The following is a 6000-nucleotide window of genomic DNA, read 5'->3' as shown; positions in this document are numbered from 1 at the left end:
AAACTGGTGCAGCCACTCTGGAAAACAGTATGGAGGTTCCTCAAAAACCTAAAATTAGAACTACCCTACAACCCAGCAATTGCACTACTAGGTATTTATCCAAGGGATACAGGTGTGCTGTTTCAAAGGGATACATGCACCCCAATGTTTATAGCAGCACTATCAACAATAGCCAAAGTATGGAAAGAGCCCAAATGTCCATCGATGGATGAATGGATAAAGAAGATGTGGTATATATATATATATATACTATTACTCAGCAATCAAAAAGAATGAAATCTTGCCATTTGCAACTACATGGATGGAATAGAGGGTATCATGCTAAGAGAAAGTAGTCAGAGAAAGACAAATATCATATGACTTCATTCATATGAGGACTTTAAGACCCAGAACAGACCCAGAACAGATGAACATAAGGGAAGGGAAGCAAAAATAATGTAAAAACAGGGAGGGGAACAAAACATAAGAGACTCATAAATATGGAGAACAAACAGAGGGTTACAGGAGGGGGTGTGGGAGGGGGGATGGACTAAATGGGTAAGGGGCATCAAGGAATCTACCCCTGAAATCATTGTCACTCTATATGCTAACTAATTTGGATGTAAATTAAAAAAATTAAAAAAACCCAGAATGTAAGCATACTAAATAAATAGATAAATAAATAAATAAATAAAATGAATTAGGAAAAAAATGTTTTCACATTTTATCTTATTTAGAAATGATCTAAATACTCAACAAATATCTATCATTTAACTTAACCTAGTATAACTCTAAGGTTTTAAGTTACCAGAAAGATTTTGGAAGTTATTTTCAAGCAGACATATTATAAAACGGAAGTATTGTTGAAGGATTCATTTATAAACTTTTATACCACTTACATCTATTTAATTCATATGTTCCTAATGATTATTTTTGTACCGCTCATGAAAATCGTATGAGACATTAGTAAGCTAGCCATCATCTTAAGTAATTTTGGTGTTGTTGACAAATTGTGTAACATATGCTTGTTTGGCAAGTATCAAAAGTCACAGAAGTAAAAAAAAAAAAAAAAAAAAAAATGAGGTTAGACTGGGAGAGAGCCAAAGCATAAGGACACTCTTAAAAACTGAGAACAAACTGAAGGTTGATGGGGGATGGGAGGGAGGGGAGGGTAGGTGATGGGTATTGAGGAGGGCATCTTTTGGGATGAGCACTGGGTGTTGTATGGAAACCAATTTGTCAATAAATTTCATATATTAAAAAAAAAAGTCACAGAAGTAAAGAACCAAAAATTTAAACATATGACTTCCTTTTTTTTATTGCTGTGTTTGACATACATCAGACAATTAATTTGCTCTATTTTTTATTCTTAGGATAAATTGTAATTTTATGATCTTGTTAAAAGATGAAGTGAGGCATATTAAAAATTTTGAGAGTTTATTTGATATGGAAGCAACCTGTGTCCATCAATAGATGAATGGATAAAGTAGATGTGGCATATATTTACGATGGAATATTATTCAGCTGTGAAAAAAAAGAATGAGATCTTGCCATTTGCAACGACATGGATAGACCCAGGGGGTATTACGCTAAGTGAAAGAAGTCAGACAGAGAAAGACAGATACCGTATGATTTCACTTATATGTAGAATCTAGAAAACAAACAAACAAAAAACCCAGAAACAGATCCGTAAATACAGAGAACAAACTGATGGTTGCCAGAGGGAAGGGGGTGGAGCAGGGGTAGCATGGTTGAAGGGGTGTGGGAGGGACTGGCTTCCAGGTATGGAATGAATAAGTAATGGGAATGAAAGGTACAGCACAGGGAATATAGCCAATGGTAGTATAATATATTGTCTGGCGAAAGATGGCAGCTCCACTCGCAGTGAGTATAGCATAATGTATATAGAGTTGTTGAATCACTATGTTGTACACCTGAATCTATTGTAATGTTGTGTGATGACTCCACCTCAACAAAAAAAAAGAAAAGAGTTTATTTGAGCAAAAGTCTATTCAGATGGGGCAGCATCAAACTGGAAGGGGTTAGAAGGCACTCTATGGACAGGAGCCTGGGGAAAGACTCAGAGAAGGTGTGGAAACCAAGTCAGAAAATCACTGATTGTTTACAGCATAAAGTCTAGTTGGCTGTTGGTGCTTGGTTGTCCTTAGGTTTCAAATTCACAACCTTGAGCTATTTATAGACCTTGGTTTTAGTTTGCTTAGGTGAGTTGCCAAGAGCATTAGAGTCACTTCAGTGTGATGGGCTCCTTGTTTAATGAATTCAACAATCTTAAATATCTAGTAGAAATAACTTAAGCTTATTTGAGTAGTAAACCCAAGTAGAATATAAACACATGCCTCCATTATCCTAAATGCTGACGACTCTGAAGACATGCCTGTTTTTATTAAACCAGTAATATTAAATTAGCCCCATTTTCCAAAGATGATTCCAGTTCACGTGAACTTAAAAGGTACTTGGATTAGTTCCAATTTTTCTGAAAGTTTTAGCAATATCTAATTGGTGTAAGTGCTTGTGTTTTTCTAAGCCAATTAAAATAGATCTCTTATATGGGATTTTAGATTAATTCTGGCAATACCCTCTGGAGGGAGAAAATGCCACATACACGCATCGTACATACATAGACACAAACATGCAGACAGACACAAGAATCTTAAAGCTTGCATCCTAAAATTTTAGCCATGAGTCAGGCCAACATAGCATTCAAACCCCACAGGTTTATATAAAATGGCTGGATCCAAACTGTGTTTCTGGCAGGTGGAACAGGTTTAGGCTACCTGCTCAATGAAGCCTACCAATATTTGGGGGGAAGACTTTCATTTGCCCTGATATGTAATGATAGTGGCTGTGGACTGAATTTTGGGCAAGAGCTCTTTTGGAAACACCAACAGATTGAGGATTTTAAAAGCTCATCTGAGTGGATAAAATATCTAGTTCATTTTTGGGAAGTTAGAGTAAGGAGCCCTTCAGTTGAGGGACCAACAGTTACCTCCTTGGAAGTTTCCATTTAAGAGAGGTTTCTTGGCTTCTTGAAACAACAGTTCCTATCATCAGAGGTTTGGGGCAACTGATACTTAGAAAGTTCCCCCCTTTTGTTTTTTTCTTAGGTGCAGAACAGTTCTATTTCCAATGTCCTGACCTTTCACAGTATCTGCAAGAGTCTTCAGATGAACAAGGGAGATGTGGGAATTGGTAAGAAGGATGTCTGGGCTTTGAATTACTTCTAGGGTATCACTTTCTGTCTTTGTAAAGATTCGATTAGTAAGATGGGGTCAGTTTTTAATTCCTCAAAGAATTCGGTCACCTCAATGATAATATCAAGGGGTTGACTCTCATCCAACTACATTGTTTTGAATTTGTTTCTTTATTTCAGAAAGATTTGTGACTAAGATGAAAATCTGAGGATTCCCAAATTCCAGATTTATAGCTATGTGCCTTTGGGATGTTTTTAAGTCATTCCACAAAGGCTAGAGTTTGTTTTCTTTTCCTCTGAGTACATAGTTCCATTTTAGCCCGGTTATTCATAGGTGAGGAGGCCTTAAAAACAGCTCCTCTTGGGCCCTGAATGCTGGCCTCCAATTGGGCAACTTCTGACCACAGACTCTTAAAAAATCCTTTCAAATATATTATTATCAGGTTTGGTGAAGACAAACGTTGAATTTTCCTGGCAGTATTGACCCTCCCACTTTGTTTCTTTCCAAAGGTATACCTATTACAAATGTGACTCAAAACCAAAGTCAATAATTATGCCTCTTTATAGCCTAACCAGGGACCCAAGAGGATTTCCAAAGTGGGTGCAAAAGACGCAGCTACCATGATCTAGAGCTACTCCCAAAGGCAGCCAGAAGAAAGAAAGACTTGGGGCGCTTGGGTGGCTCAGTTGGTTACGTTTCCGACTTCGGCTCAGGTCATGATCTCACGTGGGGTTCATGGGTTTGAGCCCCACGTCGGGCTCGTGCTGACAGCTCAGAGCCTGGAGACTGCTTCGGATTCTGTGTCTCCCTCTCTCTCTGCCCCTCCCCTGCTCACGCTCTGTCTCTCTCAAAAATAAATAAACATTTTAAAAAATTAAAAAAGAAAGAAAGAAAGACTTAAGTGAGCTTCCTGATCTCTGGCAATAGTCAGTAGGATATCAGCAACAGTGGAGTGCAGCCCACATCTCTGTATGGTCAACTACAAGTTCTTGGGGTTCCCCAACCTGAAGGTTGGCTGTTTGCAGATGCAGGTCTGACAGCCTGACACGAAATGGACAATAAGGAAAGCAATGGCTGTCCTTGGGAGAGCAAGGATCAATAACCAAAGAGTTCTCAAAACCAAGAGTCACCCAAGAGTAATACCCAAAGAACTGGTTCTTCCAAGTGTTTCCTCCTGCAAATCCAAATATAGATAAAGAGAGGCTCTTGCTGTCCTCATTTGATCAGAAATCTGTGAGGCTGACTTGGTATGAATTTTTACTTTTTGCCAGCTTTGTCAGACATCCTGAGTTCTCAGCTACAACCTCTAAAATGATTGAGGTGTCCCACCTGTCCTTTGTGATAGTCAAAACTCTAGTGGAGTAAAAAAAAAACAAAAAAAACAAAAACAAAAAAAACAAAAAAACCAAAAACCGAAAAACCAAAAAACAACCATCTTTTCCTCTGTTCTCTGAGGTTCGGTGAGTGGGGCCTGTGATTTAAAGCTATGAGACAGAGTAACAGGAAAAGTTTATTTTGCAGGCACACAGCGCCTTCTCAGAAAAGAAGTAAAAACTTGGAGAAGCAGTTAGGCCTGGGGCTTGTATGTCATTTTAAAAAAGGATGATAATTGTGGGGTAGATGCTAGACAAAGCAAACTGGGGATTTGGTAAATTGTGGGAAGGTGACTAGGAGAAGTATATATTAGTAAGGTTTGTTAGGCAGTCTCAGGTGACTTGTTTTCCAGTACAGGAGAAGGGGACGTCTTTAAAAATGGAAATTTCCATTATGAATGGAAGTGAAAGGTATGCCCTGCTTTTAGTCAGATGGGGTGTGGTGGTGTAGACTCTTGCCGTGTTTGTTGTTTCTCAGTGCCTTCAAGGTAAAAATAATCATTATGCCAAAGTGGCATGTTCTGGTCTCCTTCACAAGTTTCCATAGCGAAGAGGTTGGGGCAGGTTTCCCCAAATGTATCCCTTTCGCCTGTGGACTATCTTGGGCTGAAGGTGATGGAGACCCTGTGGGCTCAAGAGAAACTTTTGCTCCTCTCTTAACTATGTAGAAGAATCTCAATTGGGGCTCTTTCCAAGAATAAGAATTCTTACCAGAGATAAACTTTATCTGAGTGACCCACGTGTATGGTGAGGCAAAGATATGTGAATTGCATGCCTTCCCTCTGAAGTCCCAGACCCTTACCGCTTTCTTCTTAGTTCAGGATGACATATATACCTCATTTGGAATTTCCATGTCTGTGTGGATTCCCGGAACATACGGCATTAAGTTTGACTTTCTTCTGTTAACCTGTCTCATGTCAATTTGATTCTTAGTCCAGCTAGGGAGACCTTGAAGGGGGCAGGATATTCTTCCTCCCTGACAGTGGGGTACACACCCCCAGCATGGCTGATTCCAAGTGATGTTACCAGTGTGATGTCACTGCTTGTGGATTTGGGAACAGCGCACATGGCTTCAGCATACCCCTGTCTGTATCTCCTTTCTTCCATGCCAAGAGTCCTGGTGTAAGGGGCACAGGGCCTAATAGATTAGAATATCCCACAATTATTAAGTTGCCTTATCCCCTGTTATACATGCAAAACTGTTAGAGTAACACCATAAATACCATTGTTAGCAATACGCTTACTGAAAACAGCAATTTGTTTTTGCATTGTGCTCTCCATTCTTCTATTAAAAAAAAAAAAAGTTGTTCTACATCTATTTTGTCAGGGTGCATAGCTATTACATACCATACTCTCTCTTTTAACCAGAACTTGGTCTGAGTTCAAAAGGAACTGTATCTCCGATGTTCACCATCAATGCTTTTACATCAATGTCT

General features: G+C 39.1%; 1 protein-coding gene across 4 annotated transcripts in view; it reads left to right on the top strand.

The window, feature by feature from the left end:
• MPPE1 (metallophosphoesterase 1) overlaps positions 1–6000 on the top strand; it is a 58559-nt gene that overhangs the window by 20356 nt on the left and 32203 nt on the right. For 3 of the 4 annotated variants that reach the window (XM_049620451.1, XM_049620450.1, XM_049620446.1), the window contains exon 2: positions 3105–3189. The exons of the other annotated variant lie outside the window; for it this stretch is intronic. The gene's annotated coding sequence lies outside the window, so the exon portion shown is untranslated. The remainder of the gene's footprint in view (positions 1–3104; positions 3190–6000) is intronic. 4 annotated transcript variants of the gene reach the window in all.

This window comes from Panthera uncia (assembly GCF_023721935.1).
Source record: "Panthera uncia isolate 11264 chromosome D3 unlocalized genomic scaffold, Puncia_PCG_1.0 HiC_scaffold_8, whole genome shotgun sequence".
Taxonomy (NCBI): domain Eukaryota; kingdom Metazoa; phylum Chordata; class Mammalia; order Carnivora; family Felidae; genus Panthera; species Panthera uncia.
This window is presented reverse-complemented; position numbering and strand designations above follow the sequence as displayed.